This window comes from Protopterus annectens, chromosome 13.part0 (genome assembly GCF_019279795.1).
Source record: "Protopterus annectens isolate FY-2018-M chromosome 13.part0, PAN1.0, whole genome shotgun sequence".
NCBI lineage: Eukaryota > Metazoa > Chordata > Ceratodontiformes > Protopteridae > Protopterus > Protopterus annectens.
This window is the reverse complement of record NC_056747.1, coordinates 201880054-201899942: the sequence shown is the minus strand read 5'-3', so window position 1 is coordinate 201899942 and position 19889 is coordinate 201880054. Positions and strand designations below refer to the sequence as shown.

Here is a 19889-nt window from a genome sequence, read left to right as displayed (position 1 = left end):
GATCCACCAGGAGCCTGTCAGAACATGAAGTGGTGGGTCTTGCAGACAAGCTGTTGTTAGCCAGGGGGATCCCCTCTCTTTCTACGACCCATCCACCTGCAGGACTTGGGTTGCCTTATCCATGGACTCCATCTTACACTCCTCCTTCGACCATCTCGGTTCCGAAGCCTTCTGCTCTGACATCCTTCTTGGAATCCATCATCTCAGCACCTTTGGTGCATCTCACTCCGGCTCTGAGTTTGTCCCTTTGGTCTTTGGTTCTCGCTGAACCGGTCCTTCCTCAATCTGGGGATCGGGGGAGACGGGCAAGTTGGCCTGGGGTACGGAGCCGCCTCCCTCCTCGGTTCCATCCTCGGCAATGATAGCCACATCTGCGCCGATCCTGCTTGAGGCTCCATCCATGGGAGCAGGTTCATTGGAGCAGGGTGTGACCCTGGTCCCAAGGTTGTTGTTCTCAGTTCTGGGCTCCCATCCCTCTTCAGGTGGGCCTGCCTTCCGTGTGATGGAGAGGGCTCTTGCTTCTGGCACTCCTTTGATGTCGGAACCCCAGTTCTCACCCCCTGAGCTACAGCTGTCACAGACCACCCCTAGGACACCGGGCAGAGAAGCCGCAGGACACCTCTGTTCAGAGTCCCCATGCTTCCGAGTCCTTCTCAGAGACCCACACTGAGGAGCCCCCTCAAAATAAGATGTGCAAGAGGAAGCACATGGACTTGCCTGAGGAGTCCTTAATGTTAGACACAGATTACGATGATGGTGAAGGGTCCCCAAGTTCACCTCCTGATGATGTCGCCTTCGGAGACATCCTGGAAATGTTGAAGCAGACAGGTGACTGGAAGCCCTCCAACCCTTCATCTGAGGAGTCCGTGTTCCTGCAGGCTTTTTGCTACCGGCCTTCTACCTCTTGGGTGACCCCACCTGCTGACGGGCTCACCCAACTCATCATGCAGCAGGCTTGGAAGAACCCTGATTCCATTGAGGTGATCCCACGGAGACCAGACAAAATTCTTTCCCTGCCTGATGAGAGCCCGCATTGGTCCAACAGGTTACCAGTTGATGCTATGGTGCTGGCGGCGGCCACAAAAAAGGACTTTGCTGAGGAAAGTCCCACTGTCCATCCACCCAACAGGGAGTCCCGGGCAGTGAACAGACTTGGGAAGCGTGTTTTTGCATCAGGAACCTTTGCTGTATGGTCCCTGAATTATTTGGCACATTTTGCGAGGCTCCAGAGGGACTTGATCTCCAAACACTCTGGGAAACTTGCAGGACAGTTGCCTGACGAGATCAGGGACAAAGTGGCCTCACAGCTTGCAACCCTGGAATCAATATCCAACTCGTCCTTGAGGTTGCTGTCACATGCGACCGAAGGGGCAGCTAGAGCAGCGGGTTTGGGCATTGTTATGAGGTGTCATGCCTGGATGCGCATTTGTGACCTCACAGATCCCTTCAAGTCTTCCTTTCTGAATGCTCCCATCGAAGCTTCATCCCTTTTTGGCTCCAAAGTGAAGGACACATTAGCCAGGTGCAAGCAATAAGGAAAGACCCTGTCTGCTGTAGGCCAGTGGTTTTCCAACCCTCAACATACATTCTCCAGGAATCAGAGGAGTGGAAAAATGTGGCATAAGAAATCTCAGGGTCCTTTCCATGCTGCATGTGGTGATGATACCCCCAGAGGCAGAGGGGGGTAACAATTTCAGAAGACGCCCATAAAGAGGTAGAGGGGGTCCTCGTAACCAAGGCTCCAAGGACTCTTTCTCTGGACAGCCTTATCAGAGCTCCTCAGGAGCAGCCTGATTGCTAACCTCTGGGAGCAGTTAGAAGTCGTTTTTCTCTGCACCAAGCTGCCTGGCAATCTATCACCGATCATTGGGTGCAGAGTATCATCACCAGAAGTTACACCATTCCCCTTTCTTGTCAGCCACGTTTTCCAAGAAAACTTCCCAACGTTCCACCCAGTCAAAGAGAAGCTTCAGCTTCAGAGATTATAAAGCTGTCTCAAAAACAGAGTCATCCAGCCAGTTCCACCAGACCAGCACAGATCCGGATTTTACTCAAGATTCTTTTTGGTGCCAAAAAAGGCAGGGGACTGGAGACCTATTTTGGATCTCAGCAGCTTAAACAAGTCTGTCACCCAAACCAAATTCCAGATGGTCACTGTTCAGTCCATTCTCCCCTTTTTAACAGAAGGCAGTTGGATGTGCTCTGTAGATCCACGGGATGCGTATTACCACATCAAGATGGACAAACACTCCAGGAGTTTGCCTCGCTTCCGGCTAGGGGCGAGTCATTACCAATTCCGCGCCCTACCGTTCAGTCTCTCTACAGCCCCCAAAGTGTTCACAAAATGCATGGCAGTGATCACAGCTCACTTGAGACTAAAAGGATTCCAGATTTTCCATATCTGGATGACTGGCTTCGTACTGCTCCCACCGAGCATCTTCTAGTAACAGCACTGCATTATACTCTCTCTCTGGCAAAATTGTTGGGAATACCGATACATTGGGAGAAATCAAACCTTGCCCCTACACAACAAATAGAGTTAATTGGAGCAGTGTTCAATACTCAGTCCTGTCTGGTATCACTCCCGATTCATAGACTCCATTAATTGACGCTTCAACTCTGGGTGATACTCTCTCAAACAAGAGTCCCTACAATGGAAGTTCTTCAGGCCCTAGGTTCTATAGCAGCGTCAATCCCAGTATTGCCTCTAGCAAAGCTACATATGCGGATTCTGAAATGGCTCCTTCTATGTCAATGGTTCCCAAACTATCACCCCCTCGGTTACCAGAGACAAATAACCAACTTCTGCAAGCATGACCTGCTTTGGTGGATGAGGCCAGATGTAGAACTTTGGAGTCGTAAATTTCAATCTCCTCAGCCCACAGCCATTGTGACCATGGATGCTTCCCTGATTGGGGGGGGGGGGGGGCATTTCCAGGGAAAGACTCTCCAAGGCACATGGTCCACCTCAGAGGCCCACCTGCATAGCAGTATTCTGGGACTGAGAGCTGTGCTGTTAGCATTGCAGGCCTTCCATTTGGCTCTCCCTTCAGGGACAATTGCAATTCAATCAGATAATATGTCAGTGGTCTGGTATATCAACAAGCAAGGAGGAACCAAGTCCTACCCCCTATGTTGAGTAGCCATGAGAATTTGGCAGTGGGCGATAGCTTCCAACCGCTTTCTGATGGCAACACATATCCCGGGAGCTCCAACGTGATTGCAGACAAGTTGAGCAGGTGCATTCTCATGCCTCACGAGTGGTCCCTCAACCCCAAGGTGGCGTCAGCAATATTCAGCCACTGGGACCAACCTTGCTGTGATCTTTTCACCTCCCCATCAAACAACAAGTGCAGCAGCTATTTCGCCCTATTTCCCCCTGTGGGGGAGCCACTGGGGGACGCTCTGATCCACTTTTGGCCCATGGGACTTCTTTACGTGTATCCTCCCATCCCTCTGATCCCAGAATTTCTAAAGAAAGCTCTTTGGTTGAGATGCAAGGTGATCCTCATAGCCCCATTCTGGTTTCAAGTTTGGTTCCCATTCCTTCGGCCTCACCTAGTATACCTGCTGTGAATTCTGAACCCTCTACCAGATCTGATTTCTCACCCCCAAGGGTTGAGTCACCTAAATCTGTCCAAGCTGACAGCTTGGTTTCTCCACTTCCAGTAGTCGCCAAGCAAGCTAATCTTTCCTCACCTGTTCAAGACATCATTCTGGCCTCTCACAAACCATCCACCAGAAGACTATATCAGGATAAATGGAAAAGGTTCTCCATCTGGTCCAAGGATAACATGCTAGACCAGTATTTGGCTCCAGTTACTGCAGTGCTTCAGTACTTGGCTAAGTTTTTTGATAATGGAGCCTCTGCCTCTACTGTACAAGTACATCTATTGGCAATTTCCAATTTCCACAATGGTATAGATGGCACCCCTCTTATCTCTTTACACCTTTGTAAGGCTTTCCTCAAGTGGACCTCTTATATCAGGCCTCCTATTAGACAGCTCATGGAACCATGGAACCTCACTTTAGTTCTTCATTCTCTGACTCAAAAACCTTTTGAACCTGCTGTGAAGTGTGACCTTAAGTTTTTGTCTTGGAAATCCTTGTCCTTGGTAGCCATTACCTCTGCCAGAAGAGTCTCAGAGCTGCAGGCATTGTGTATCAAGAGGCCGTATCTGTTTTTTCATAAAGACAGAATATCACTTCAGATGAATCCATCCTTTCTTCCCAAAGTTGTTTCTGAATTTTTCATTAACCAGACCATTGATCTGCCAGTGTTTTTTCAGAATTTTGCCAATAGAGGAGAGTATTGCCTTCACTCCTTAGACGTGCATAGACAATTGAGATTTTACCTAGACAGGACCAAACCGATCCGTAATCTGAACAGCTTTTCTTCTCCTTTTCTGGGCCCAAAATGGGAGAGGCTGTTTCCAAGGTTACATTATCAAGATGGCTAAGAAACTGTATACGTTTCATCTATTTCCTCAATAATGAACTTATGCTGAAAGTTAAAGCTCACTCTACTAGATATATGGCAACATCTATAGCATTCCATTCCAGGGCTTCCATGGATGACATCTACGCAGCAGCTACATGGCCTAAGTCTCATACTTTTATCAATCATTGCAAATTGGATTTGGTCTCCAGAGGGAGAGCTGCCTTTGGCTCAGTGGTACTGAGGAATGTTCTTCCATAAGGACCACCCGTGGACCTCAGGGTAGCTTGGGATTCTGTCCCATCAGTGATGAATGGAAAGAAGATTAACAACATCAGATAAAGAAGTTATGTCTTACCATAATGTTCCATCTGTGTTGTTCATCTTCTTTCATTCATCACTTCTCACCCTCCTTCACCCTCCAAAGGCTTCTGGGGGATGCTTTGGGTCTAAGTAATGCCTTAGGGTATTTGTGCAGAAGTGGCCTCAGCTTTACTTCCTTTTCTCTAGCAAACTCGATCTGAGGTAACAGGGAGAAGGGCATTCTGAGTAGAGACTTAGCTCGAGAGTTTTTTTGGCTGGCACGAGCTTGATAAAAAGGCCGACTCTGTTTCGATGGCTCAGAACCGAACCCATTAGTGATGAATGAAAGAAGATGAACAACACAAATGGAACGTTATGGTAAGACATAACTTCTTTTTTCATTACAGATAACATTTTTCAAACCATTCAAAAGAGTAGCATGCACAAAGCTACTTTCTAAATCTGGCAAAATAGAAGTCTGTCGAAGTCTGTCTCAGCCAGAGAACTACGAAAAGCCCTGAGGTTTATGGTGTCGGCTGTTCTCATGGATTTTCATCATTCACTGCTGAAGTAGCCTTTGGCTGTTTGGGTTGTATCCTGCCAAGAATACAACAATTGGACAGTTTTCAAAAAGCTGTAGCTCGCTGCCATACATATACTTTGACTGCTGATTGGTGGATTGGAGGGGAAATCAGTAGTCAGAATGTAGACAATTACAGTACTTTCTTGCCACCGTAAGGAAAAACAGCTCTGAAGCTTTACAGGAGCAACACTTACAGGCCTAATTTCTGATTAGTAAGTCCCTACAGGAGAAACACTTCCATCCAGAAAATTTTGCATTTTTAAATATTTTTAATGCATTTTTGCTTTCTAAAAATGCTGGAAATGTTAACAGTATCAGATGTTTCTTGTCATAAAATGATATTTTTAGAATGGGGTGTATTATTGAATACAGGCAGCATTGATTCTTGCTTCTTAATGAATTGGCCAAGGATCATTACCGTACTCTTCTTCACCTCTTGCTGGATTTACATATTCAGGACAAGGCATCACTGAGACTCTGAATCTCACTGTATGGATGAAAGGATTTTAATTCCTTTCAGGCATCAGTTCTCTCAGGATATGTTGCAGATGCTTAGAGAGGATGAAAAAACCTAACACCGGAATGTCTTATACGTGCAAGTGGAAAAGAGTTTCTATCTGGTATCAAAATAGAAGACATAACCCCAATACAGCAGGTTCATCCCTGGTCCTTCAGGATCTCTAAGATGGTTAGATATGGCTTATTGTACTCTTCTATCAAGATACTGCTTTCAGGTATTTCTGATTGTTTGTCAGTGGATCCTCTTTTATCTAACTCTAATCAAATCAAACTGTTTCTCATTCTCCATGGTAAACCTCCAAGGAAGAAAGTGGCCCTCCTTGGGACTTGAGCTTATGTATTAGAAAAGCTAGCTCTTCCTCCTTCTGAGCCAGCTACTAAATCTTTGAAGTTTTTGACCTGGAAAACTGCTTTCAGCTAAATGAGTTCCTGATGTATAGACCTCTTTGTGCATTCCTCTTTTTTTTTTATAAGGCTGGAGTAAGCCTTCAAAACAATCCTTCTTTCATGCCTAAAGTGTTTTCTGAAACCCTCAGAACAAGTGAGAAAGAATTCTACATTGTGTAGATATTCATAGATAGATCAGATTTTATTAAAAAAGGCAGACCTGAGAAAATCTGACCTATTGTATGTGTTTTTGCTGGAAAGAAAATAGGCTTACCAGTGTCTAAGCAAGCTATTTCCAAATGGATCTGTTTTTTTTTTAATTTCTCCAAGTCTTTTCGATTTATGATACCATGATGAGAATGGACCCCATTCCCAAGTCAAAGTAAGGTTAAAGTTCAGAAATGATGGAGCGTTCAGTCAACCAACAACTTGCTAAAGCACAACCACAAGAACGCCAAAGTCCATGAACTCCTAGGAAGCAATGAAACCACTCAGGACCAAAACGCCAACAAATTCAAAATGGCACGATACGTTGACATAAAAAATCTTCTTTTAATGTCAACATCCACAAATACAATAAAAAAAGTTTAGCGCTTTCACCCACTGAATGTGGGCTTCATCAGAAAGTGCTTTTCGCAGCACCCGCAGTGTGCCCAGTAATGAGTTTCATGTATTGGTAACATATCTAAGTATGATTGTAAATTCTTTTTTTTTATAAGACCAGTTGCTCCTGCTACTACTACTGGAACTTTCTGGGTGTCTTTATTCCACATTGCCCTCGTTTCTGCCAGATTTTAACTATGACCTAATCTGTTAAGTAGACAGCTTAATGGATTAATGGCAGGACAAAAGAGCAGGCATGAGAGTCACCCTGCAATATTTACCTTTGGATTTTTATCCCTGGAATAATAATTTGTCCTTGATCATGGCTTAAATGCAAAGTGGTTTGCCACTGTTTCATGGTTGCTATAATGTAATCAATCTCTGTAGGGTGTATGTTATACATCTTTAAGCACGCTTTTATCCATGAATGTGGGATACTGTCAAATGCTTTTTTGTAGTCTATCCATACCATACTTAAATTCTTCCCCTTTTTTACAGTTCTCCATTATGGCTTTATTTATCAACAAATTATCCTTTGTTCCATATGAGTTTATTTTATTACTCTTTTGTTCTATTGCCATGATTGAGTTTTCTTCTAGATGACTATAAACTGTCAGCATCAATTCCAGTGTATAGCTTGTATATCGCCGGAAGTCAAGTTATTGGCCTATAATTTTTAGGGCAGCTTGCAGGTTCACTCTTAAGTAGGAGTAGCGTTTTTCCTGTTTTTAACCAGGCTGGTGTCTATTCAGTCTCCAAATGCAAATAGTTCTTACTCATGGCGAAATCTTCATGTAAAAATGTTTTCCAATTATGAGCTTTTCTTAACTTTGTTTCAGTCTCTCTGGCTGTTACTTCATCCCATTTTATATCCTGTACATTTGAACTTCTTATTCATTCTTTTACGTCTTCTATCCATTTACCGTCTTTGTTATGTTCCACAGGATCTTCATAGAGGTTTCTCCAAAATGTACCTATTTCTTCTTTTTTTGGTGGTATTTCAATTCCTTTTGCCTTGTGTCCCAATTCTCTGTAAAACTTTTTTGGGTCATCAGATCTAGCTCTACTCAAGTAACCTGCACGCACAACCTCAACCTGGTCTGTAACATCAATAGGACTTGTTGGAGGGACAGATTTGTTCCAGAGACTCCCCCTTCTGGGGAGTAGACTCCCTCTCCATGTCAAGCAGAGTACCTCATTAACCCTTTTTACGCACAACCTGGATAACTGGATGGGGAACAGAAAATACACCCCTGGGATTCCACCTGTGTCCCTGCTAGACAGGTGCATCGGATGCTGACTTGTCAGAACATGGGCTAAATTCTTGGCTAGGCTTGTAAGGGAGTCAGGGCCAATAGCCTAGTAACTTCCTATGACAATCTTCTGAGTTCTTCTGCCTGTGCTGAGATTTTTAGTTTATTATTTGCGATAGTGCACAATAGATCCTGATGTGTTCTGATACTGCGCATTGATTTTATCACGTCTGTCTTTCTGAGTATTTTTGTTGATCTGTTCCTTCTTCTATACTCTTCTAATAGTGACACTTCTTGTCTTAATTATTTTATAGTTTTCTCTATTTGATACTTCCATAATGGCATTTGATTTCTCACCTTCCTTTCCCTTACAATCCTGTGTTTTTTGTGGTAAAATGTTATCTGTTATTAATTTAGCTGTACAGTAATATATCCTGTTTACTTTTGTTATATCTCATGAATCTCTATAAACAGTCCTAATTATTGTGTTCATTTGTTGTATCAAACGTCTAACCTTTTGGTATTTATTGACTTTCTGTAGTCTGTTTCTTTCATTGATCTTAATGTCTGCCCATCAATATTAAGTCAAACTCTTCTCTTAGATCATTTTCTTCTAAACTGAGGGCCCATTCTTTATTCTCCATTTCCTGTGGGCATTCTATAGAAAGTTCCAAAGTATCTTCCTGTTCCACATTCTCTTCAGTTTCATCCTCACTGGCCTATCACTCCACAATATTGACTGCGTCAAGAGTTGCCACAATTTCCTGTTCCTTCCCTTACTGTACAACTCTAACTGAACGTTTGTACTTTTTTCCTATGGAAGGCTCTAAAGTACCATCATATGGCAACTGATCAGGTGCTTCCTGCTCCACTGGTGTCTCCTTAATTTGGTGATCCATTCCTCAATCCTGCTGTGATGTTATCAGAGTTAGATTTTCTACACTAAATCCCTCACTTCGCAGGTAATCTATAGCCTTGGTTTCTATCTCTTCTCCATTACTAATCCTCTTTTCTACTTTTCCTCTTTGTTTTCTTATTTTTTTTTTATATTATAACATTTTCCATTTCTGGATGCCTTTGCCTATATTTCTCTTGAAATATCTTTAGTGCTGCTCCTTTTGTAATGATTAGTTTTGCTTTCTTCTTTACATAACTATTGCCCTATATTAAATCTCTTTTTCTTTCCCATGTCCATATTTCTTCCTTGGATGTCTCCTGCTCCTCCTATTTCTCTTTACTTTGAGGACTCGTTGTTCCATCATGCTGTAATGTAAGCTGTGTTAGAGTTTCTACACTAAATCCTTCACTACACAAGTATTCCATAACTTCAACTTCTATTTTTTTTTACTTCTGCTTTACTAATCTTCTGTTCTACATTCCATCTTTGTGATCTTATGTTTTTTTATTGTGAAATTTTCCATAGCTGGATGCCTTTGCCTGTATTTCTCATTGAATGTCTTTGGGGCTGCCTTTTTTGTGTTGATTAATTTGACTTTGCCCTTTGCATAAATATTACACCATATTAGATTTCTCTTTCTTTCTGATGTCCATGTTTCTTTTTTATATGTTTCAAAAGTCACTTCTTTTTCTAAACAGCCCAAGGTTTCTTGGTCTGTAAAATGTGTTTCATAAATATGTTCTATTAATGAACACAAATTTTTATTTGAAACTTCTGACAGTTTTTCTTGTGGAAGTATTTTTCTTTCCTGTAATGTCTTTCTTAATCTTTTTGTATATCTTCTGTCTGGAAATTCTGGGCTTCTTGCATGATAGCAAGAATACATGATTTCTTTATCTTCAAAAGTCCAGTCTATTGTCTTTATGGCATTTTTTTGCATATCAGTTTTTGTGATTTTGTGGACTGCTAATTCCTTCTACAACAGGGGGGGGGGGGTCATCCTCCCCCCTGGCCTGGCCTAGCCCCATTGTAGGAATGTTTCTGTGTCTTGAGGATTCTGCACTGTCATTTTTTTCCATCCTGGCACCAGTGCGTCTACCAGGGCACTTTTTTATCTTGGGTCTTGTGCACCCAGCTATCTTTATTTTTTAAACCTACTTCTGTCCATGATATATGCTATATAAAATACAATCTGTATGTCAGTGTTGTCTTGGTGAGATTTTGTGAAAAACGGGGTCCGCCTTGTGATGGTACTCACCAGGACTTGAGGATGATTTCAATTCCAGCAATACTACTCACCTTTGCTTGCTGACTTATCATCTCTCCAGTCGGACCCCTATCATTTTCCAACCTAACCTATTGTTTGTATTTTTTGCTGGGAAAAAAATAGGCTTACCAGTGTCTAAGCAAACTATTTCCAAAATGGATTTGCAATGCAGCTGTCTTCTGTTATACAATAAATCATGACAAGCAGTTGTCTGGAATAGATAAAATCCACTCTTCCAGAACAGTAGCTATTTCAGGGCCTTGTGTAAGGGATGTACTCTAAAACCATTCTCAAAGCAGACACTGTCCGCAATCCACATCTCCACTAAACATTACGTATTGGATATTCAGCCTAGAGCAAGAGCAGAATTTGATAAGGCTGTCCTTTGGGACATATTAAGTTTGGAGGAAGTGCTCCCTTCCTCCACAAAATCTGATCAAGCTCTGGAAGAAAAGAATATTGCAACAGTGATCTACTGAAACAATTTTACAGTTGTTTAGGTAATATACCATAAGGGTAGATGTTTGAGTAGATCACTGTTGCAGTACCGATACCCTCTTTCTCTGTACCCTCTATGGGTATACATTTGAAGTTATACTTTATAACTACAGCAGGATATTCACTAACAGCTTTCCTTTCCCCACCCTAAACTTCCTGTGTTCTCAAATGTTACCCTGCATTTAATATTTTTATCTCAGGATTTTAACCTTTCTCCAATAAGTTATTATGGTGCCCTACTCAAACCCTTTCTTTATTGGTTCATAGGATGATACAAGGCTATTGGTCCGGAAGCCCTTATAAGCCTAAACAAGAATTTCGCCCATGTTCCGTCAAGGTCAGCACCTGTTTCCTCTGTCCAGCATGAAGACAGGTGGGATCCCAGGAGTATATTTTCTGTTTTCCATGAAGTCATCCAGGTTCCTATTAAAGAGGGATAGAGAGGTACTCTGCTTGACATGGAGATGGAGTCTATTCCACAGATGGGGGAGTCTTTGGGACACAAATCTATCCTGCCAGCAAGTTCTATTAATGTCACAAATCAGGTTAAGGCCTTGCGTGCGGGTTGTGCGAATGGAGTTTCTCTTACAGATATGCAGCAACTCCATCAAGGCTGGGTCTGAAATGGATTTGTATGCCAGACACAGATCACCTCTGAGCAGTCTGTATGAGACTGAGTAGAGGGACAGGACTTTTAGCCTATCTGTATAGGATAGGTGTTTGAGACCCTGGATTTTCCTGGTCAGGAACCTTTGTGGTCTCTCCATCTGCTGCATGTGCTTGGCAAGGTACATGCCGAAGGGGACATTGTACTTGATAATGCGTTTGATAAGGGAGGAGTACAGGGATGTTATGACCTCCTTGTTCCTGGATGACATACCCATTTTTATGAGGTGGGCCATGTAGAAAGCCTTCTGTACAACAGAGGCAACTTGGTGATCAAAAGTCAGGTTGCTATCAACCTGGGTGCCCAAGTCCCTCACGACTGATTGCATGCTTAGTACATTGTTATTAATGTGATAATTAGGGGGGATGACATCTTTCTCAGAGGGGATAACTATGCATTTCTTAGCATTCAGTTTGAGGCCATGCTTCTGGCACCAGTCATTAATTGGGGTAAGGCCCTCTTGGAGGATGCAGACAGCACCCATCTTGCAGTCATCTGCAAACTTGGTCAGCCACAGAACACTGGTTTTGGCTTGCACCTCAGAAAAGTATAACTCTAACAGTAGAGGCCCCAAGACCGATCCTTGGGGTACACAGCTCATTATGGGTCTACTACTTTGACTGAGTGGGTTCTATCAGTGAGCCAGTTAGCTACCCATCTGGTAACATACAGATGGATGGCTAGCTGGGAGAGTTTATCTATTATGCCAGAGTGGGTAATAGTGTCAAAAGACAAGAAAGCTCTGAAAATGGAGCGGATGTTTATTCTGCAGCTTGCTTAGGTTGGCTGTATGCCTTACAGAAGAAGGATCTTCAGTTGTTTATAATGGTAGCTGGATGGACAGGATCTTAGTGTGGAAAGTCTCAGATGTTAAGAAATTTGCAACAATAATCTATTCGGACATCTACCATTATAATAAGTTACCTATACAATTATACTTTCCTCCAAGATGATATATGTTTAGAAGCAAGTGTTTTAGATTTAAGCATTTTTTTAAAGTGTTTTATTAGATGCGTGTGTGTACCAGAAACATCTGTCTGTGATATGCTGCACAAATATCTCATTTATTATTCATAGCATTATGTCCTAGAACACAGCAGCTCTGTGCAACTGTTGTGACACTTTTTTTTGCTCTTTATATAAATTACTGTGAAGTAGTTACTTGTTCATCTTACCTCTAATGTTGTTACACTAAACACTTTTCCAACAGTTTTCTTTTGTGTAGTGGGGGCCTGCCCAGTAGGACTAACCCAATCAGCAATATGGACATATCTTATAGGGTAGAGTACGAATGCAGTTAGGAAACCAGCTTTCAAAATTTGCACTTCTTGATGTGGGGTCTGAAATGTCAGCTGTGCAAACAGTTTGTATAGTTTACAAGTCAGGAATATGTGAGACTGTATGTAAGTATGCTGATGTGTACACTTGTGTATGTACACATATATGAAAAAGCTGGGTGCCTACCAAAAGCACCAGATTTGCTTTGTGTAATATAAACATTCCTACACATTTGCCAAAGCCTTAACATTATTAAGACAGTCTGTAGAAGGGCAGTACATGCAGCTAATAGGAAAATGAAATCCTTTCTCTTACAGTTTCTTATATTTCCATTGTGGCATGACTTATCTTCACAACAGTTTTAGTTAAGTATAGTTTGTGAGCTTGTGTGTAGCACTGCCCACTCTGTATGTTTATCATGGAGGATTTGTGGCATGAATCCTTTTTCTTGGAGAACTGATGGCACAGTGGTGTGTAGTGGTTAAAGTTACCTTGCAGCTTGTGGTGCTCTAGTTTGGTCCCAGCTTAGTTGTCATTTATAAGGAGTTTGCATGGCCTTCCTTTGTTCCTGTTAGTTTTTACTGTGTGCTGTGATTTCCTCTAACATTTGAAACACATGCCATAGGTGAATTAGCAGTCCTTCAGCTTGCCAGCAGGTGTGCATATGATGTGTGAATGAATGTGTTCATTCTGCAATTGACTGGTGTCCCATCCAGGATTAGTTTCTTTGCTTTACACTTAATAACTGGCAGGATATGCACTAGCTTACCATAACCCTAAGATGAGCAGGTATCATGCAATGAATGAGTGAATAAAGTGACCAGAAGAAAGCAAACTCTGGACGTATAGCCAATAATTGAAAACAAAATCAAGAAAATTTTAGACAGCAAATGAGTATATCTTTTCTGTGTGGTCTTAGTACCTTTACTTAACCTTTTCTGACACAGATGGCTTTGTCAACATTCAACTTCTTGTGGTTATGACTTTGTGGCTAAACATTTTTCCCTTTGTGTGATAGGGTTTCATTGATATATACAGTTCTGTGGAACTTATCTGATCTGAGAAGAAAGGTGTTAAGGAAAAAAATGTAGGTGCTGAAGCCTTACACTAATTTGCTGAAGGTTTAAAAATTAAATAAATGCGAGGAGTACTCAGAAGTGATTATTTGCATTAGACAGCAGATAACATGAATCAGTAAATGAGGGTGGGATACAAGACTCCTAATGAATAAAATAAGGAGCTCTTGCTAACTTCACAGTGTGTGTACTGAATCAAGCAGTGAATACATGTATCTTAACTCTACTTCGAGTGGGTAAACAATTTTCAGTAAGGTTCTGCACACAAGCTGTAGTGGTCGTGGTCTCCTGTGATTGGTTTCTATTTTGCACCAGCAGGGAAGGCACCTGTTGCTGTGTGTTACCCTCTACCTTAGTCAGGCCCAGGGTGAGAGACAGAAAGAGAGAGAGAGAGAGACAGAGAGGACGGGAACATAGAGAAGCAGTCTAGGTAAGTTCTTTGGCTTTATAATATTGAAAGGCTTTCAAAGAAAAATCACAATCTGCATATGTTTTCCTCCCCCAGTATTATGAAGTGGTTAAGAACTGTATGCTTATTGTTTGCTCAGCAGGTTTGTGTTACTGCCACTTAAGGCATGGGACTTCTATTTTTGGAAATGCTTAACCCTTGCACTCATGGGTGCATCCTTCTAATCCAGTGCAAATTCACTGGAATCACAGGACGGGCAAAAGCAAAGTCTGTGCTGACACAGCAAAATCCTACTAAACACATGCCAGACAATGAATTAAACCTGCTAAAAACCAAAGTGATCAGAAGAATATGAGAGGAAAAGCAGCCTTCTGATGTGAAAACAGCAGGGATGTAAAATGCAAGACAGAACAAGCTGCTATTTTTGTGATATTCATATATTTTAATGACTACATTTATGTCAATTCAACACTTACCCCAGACTGTGTACAAGGATTACGGTGGGAAAAAAAGAAAGGAGATGGAATCATATTGGACAGTGCTGACCATTTTTGTTTCTGGGAAATTTACTTGCCTTCTATTATGTGAATGATTGTTGTACAGCTTTGATTAGCAGGCATGCAGAGGTCACACGCTCTAGTCATACTCATTATTATTAACTCACTGTTGTCAGAAGCCGTCTGTAGGTGTCGATGTATCTGTTTTGGGTCATGTTTTCTCCCACTTTGATAACATTTTCATGAAATAATTCTCTAGTTCTATACACAAGATAAAATAAATGTGTCTCAGCAGTTACAGGAGTCGTCCTACGGTTTTGTTTACCTGATAGTGGTTGGGAGATAGCAGAAACTATGTGAAGGAATATAAAGCTATCTGTGCAGTGTCAGCAAGTAATTAATAAATTCATTTGGTCACAATAACTTAGTATTTGGGGAAGGATAACAGTAAAAAGTGGGTCTTACACCTCAGAACAAAGTAAAACAGCTCTTGAACCCTGATCTTCTCTGGGCAGCACTAGATTCATCACTCCAAGGTGGTACTTCCATAATAAAGGGTATTTGACTGTTTATGACTGCAGCATGATGCATCTTCTGTATTAGAACCTTTAACAAATTAATGCCTCTTGAATGATATAGTTACTACAGGAGGTAGTAAATGTTTGTGTCTGGAAGTTCCTGCTCAATACAGTCATAAGATAGAATACATTTTTTCTTTCTTTTTAGAAAGTAGGTTCTCTAAAACTTAATATTTATAAGTGGACTGTAGCTTAAAGCTTTACAGAAGTGACACTACCACAGAAGCTGTAGGGATATCCACCTGCAATGTATGGTAGGGTGCTTGCTTTGGTTAACCTCTTTTTTTGGTTACACATTATTTTATTCATGACGTCACTCTTACTATTAGTGGATACAGCTGTAGGTATAGGCTGTGACTCTCTGGTTGTTTCCAGATTACCTTGAATTCTGTGTTGAATTTAATACCCGTAAGAGTGCATCACTTCACTGAATACACTGCTTGGTTTCTAACTGTTGAGTTGCAAATAAATGTGATGTAGGTTTGTAACACTACAGCAGTGTCCATAACATTGAATTGTTAGGTTTATGGTTTCAGTTAGTAGTTTTGCAAAGGTGAGAAGGGTGTTGCATTTATTGATTCAAAGAGGTTGGGAGGGTGGCCTAATGGTTAAGGTGTTTGCCTTACAAACACAAAGTGCAGGGTTTGAGTCTCACAAGGGATAATTGGCTAAGCTTAAAATGGCTCGCAAGGGCAGTTAGCTTAGTACTAATCTATGAACCTATGAGTGGTCTCAGCAGTCTTGGAGACAGTGCTGCAATCAATGATCCTGTGGGACCTGCTGTCACAGTAGTAAAAGCACAGGAATTATGACATTAGAGACACGGTTTTGTCACACGTCAGTACAGTGGATATGGCTGCTCGAGTATGTGTCCCTAGAATTAGAGATGCTGTACATGTATCACAAGGAGTATAACTGTAGTGCCAAGTCATGGTTTGCTTAGTTTTGGAGGTGTGGTTCCAGACATGCACCCCTACCAGGAAGGATCAAATATTATTTCTTTTCATATCTGAGTTGGCCATGCATGGAAGAGGCTTAGGTGGTAGTGCTTCTGAAGGTGAGGTGAGTGGACATTTAAAAAACTGACAGGCCTGTCCTTATAACATAGGAGGAATATGTTGCTATGTTGCACTAGAAACCTTTTTTAATGTTTTTTTTTTGTCAGTGCTACCCCAGTTGTCTATTTTACTTCCCTCAGTTCTATTGCCAGCCTTCCAGTTACTACCCTCTCAGTCCCTACACCAGTTTTTACACCTAAGAAGCCCATTTAGTAGGCTGTGGCTGGTGGGATGCTGATGCCATCATTCACAGCATTCTATTCTACCTTTTTTAATCAGCCTTGCAAGCTCCTCTATGTTCACTGCATGAAGCAACTAACACATTAATTAGTGTATGTTAGTGAGGCAAATACCTTTGAACTATATAATTAATTATGTTTATCTAGTCCTTCTGGCCCTTCAATCTGTATGGGAGAAGGAGATGAGCAAAGTTGTAGTTCATACATCCTTCTGCTTGGAATGGGAGAGCAGGCCAATGGCTGCTTCATCTCATCCAACCAGCTGACTCTGGCTTCAGCATTTGACATTGGGTCATCATTGTAATACCTATGAATGCAGCCCCTATACAGATGGACTGTAAAACTTCTTTTGTTGGGGGGCACCATAACGCCTGAGGTATACTGTAGACATTACAGGAGGCTAGAGCACCTTGCATTTCAACAGCTGCTGCCAGTGGCAAGAGAGCTTTGTCTTTGCATGGGTTTCCAGGTTGTGCCTCTGTAGGTATAACTAAACTCTGCTTGTGCTGGCGGAATGAACCAATGTACAAAAATATGAAAAGAGGCCTCCCATGCACTGGTTGTATGTATACTGGGTAATCCATGTTCTTCTGGATTCTGTTGTTGCAAGTGTTAGACCCTGTGTTTTATGTGGACTGTCACAGTTGGGCATTTGAAATGTTTACCTATGACAGTGATGCTGTGTGGGCCATTAACACTATTTGGTAAAGTCCAAAGACCTCACAGGTCATGACCCCAGATTGAAGAGTGTGGCAATGACATCATGACATTTCTTCTGTTAGGAACTGTGAATGTCTGCCCTGTGCTCTAATGGCTGCTGGTTCACTGCCTTGTTAGGAACTCTGAATGTCCTCCATCTGCTCTGAGGGATGCTGGTTCACTGCCTTTTTAATTTCTCCAAGTCTTTTGGGTTTCTAATACCATGATGGGAATGGACCCCATTCCTAAGTCAAAGTATGATTAAAGTTCATGAAATTAGTATTGTTTCACACTGTGATGTCAGCCAGTAGTGCTCTTCGCAGCACCCACAATGTGCCCAGTAATGACTCCTTTTGCAATTCATACGGGGTTACATGGATTGGTAACATAGCCAAATATGATTGTATATTCTTTTTTATAAGACCCATTGCTCCTACTACTAATGGAACTGTCTGGGTATCTTTCTTCCACATGGCTCTCATTTCTGCCTGCAGATCCTGGTATTTTATGACTTTGTGTCTCTCTGTGCGCAAAACACTGTAGTCACTGGGTGTGGAGATTTCAATGATCATTGCTACTTTTGTCTTCTTTTCTTGGACCACTATATCCGGCTTTCTAGCATCTATCTTTTGAACAGTTGGTAATGGGTGATCCCATGTGATATAAACTTCATAATTTTCTATGATTCTTTGTGGCTCACGTTTCCAGTGTTTTTCAGCCACTCCAATACCATAATGTTTGTACAATCCCCAGTGCAACAGTCTCGCCACGATATTATGCCTTTCAATATACAGTCCTTCTGCCATTAGTGTGTCGCAGCCAGCAACAAGGTGTGTGACTGTTTCCAGTTTGGTTTTACAAAACCTACATTTGTCTGTTTCTCCCACATGTTCAATGGACTTTGTAAACCAATGTGTACATATCCCACTGTCTTGGGCTGCCAATATTAACCTTTCATTTCTTGGTTTGAATTCGCCTCTCCTTAACCATTCCTGTGTTCGTTCTTGATCAACATGAGGCTCTTCTGGAAGTTTGCTATACTTGCAACTATATTTATGTTTTTTCCCTATTTTTTGCCTTCTCATCTGGTCCTTCACCTTATATTCTTTCTTTTGTTTTTTGGCATATTCAGATGCTACCTGGTTTTTATCCACTTCTGGTTTGATTTCCATTCCTGCTTGACATCGATATGCTTCTGCTAGATTAAGCAGATATGTCATCTTAGATTTATTCTTCTCATGTTTTAAAACTTTCAGTACATTTGGGTCTTGTGATGTCAGTAGATATGTGTGGAGTCCCACGATTGCAGGTCTATACATGTAATCATTTTCAAGAAGGCCCATCCCTCCTTCGAAACGGGGAATATATAATCCTGGTATACACTGATTTTTATAAATCATTTGGTGAGCATTTAGAATCCTTCTTGTTTTAATATCCAATCTATCCAACACTTTTTGGAGCCAGTCAATCACTCCAAAACTGTAAGTTAGGACAGAAAGAACACATTGATTTATAGCTTGGATCTTGTTCCTAGATGTCAGTTATGTTCTCAAGATTAATTTAAGTCTTCTAAAGTACTCCTTACTGAGTTTTATTCGCATTTGTTCATGTTTGATTGCTGATCCTTCATCAATTCCCAAGTATTTGTACACTCCCTCTTGCTCAAGTTCTTTTATGTCACATTCTTGTCCCAAACTGTTGTTTTCCTGGTGCTGCAGTTTTCCTGCAAGACCAAATGACATTCTAATATCATCTGAAAAGTTTTGACAACCTGCATCTGTGCTTTCAGTTCCTCAACTGATGAGCTATACAGTTTTAAATCATCAACAAAGAGAAGATGAGAAGTCATTAGACTTTGTTGTTTTCCAGGGACCAAATTGTAGCCATGGCCTAAGCTGTTAAGTAAACAGCTTAATGGATTAATGGATTAATGGATTAATGGCAAGGCAGAATAGCAACAGTGAAATAGAGTCACCCTGGAATATCCCCCCTTGAATTTTTATCCCTTGGATAATAATCTCTCCTTTATTATGGCTTAATTGCAAAGTGGTCTGCCATTGTTTCATGGTTACTGTAATGTAGTCAATCAGTGTAGGGTGTAGCTTATACATTTTTAACCACTCTTTTATCTATGAATGTGGGATACTATCAAATGCTTTTTTGTAGTCAGTCCATGCCATACTTAGATTCTACCCTTTTTTACAATTCTCCACCATAACTTTATTTAACAACAAATGATCCTTTGTTCCACATGACTTTATTTTATTGCCCTTTTGTTCTACTGCCATAATTGAGTTTTCTTCTAAATTACTATAAACTCTGTTGGCGTCAATTCTCGTGTATAGTTTATACATCATTGGAAGACAAGTTATTGGTCTATAATTTTTAGGGTAGCTTGCAGGTTTACTCTTAAGTAAGAGTATTGTTTTTCCTGTTGTTAATCAGTGCGGTGTCTGTTCAGGGTGCACATATAAATACTTCTTACTCATGGCTAAATCCTCGTGCAAAGATGTTAATACTTTCAGCCAAAATTAGGTACTGCATCTGGGCCTGGGGTTTTCCAATTAGAAGTTTTTCTTAACTTTATTTCAATCTCTCTGGCTGTTATTTCATCCCATTTCATATCCTATACATTTAAC

At 41.3% G+C, this 19889-nt stretch overlaps 1 protein-coding gene across 4 annotated transcripts in view; it reads left to right on the top strand.

Moving 5' to 3' along the window:
- JSRP1 (junctional sarcoplasmic reticulum protein 1) overlaps positions 1–19889 on the top strand; it is a 602745-nt gene that overhangs the window by 327167 nt on the left and 255689 nt on the right. For 2 of the 4 annotated variants that reach the window (XM_044090773.1, XM_044090770.1), the window contains exon 1: positions 14107–14200. The exons of the other annotated variants lie outside the window; for them this stretch is intronic. The gene's annotated coding sequence lies outside the window, so the exon portion shown is untranslated. Of the gene's footprint in view, positions 1–14106; positions 14201–19889 lie in introns of those variants that run through there. 4 annotated transcript variants of the gene reach the window in all.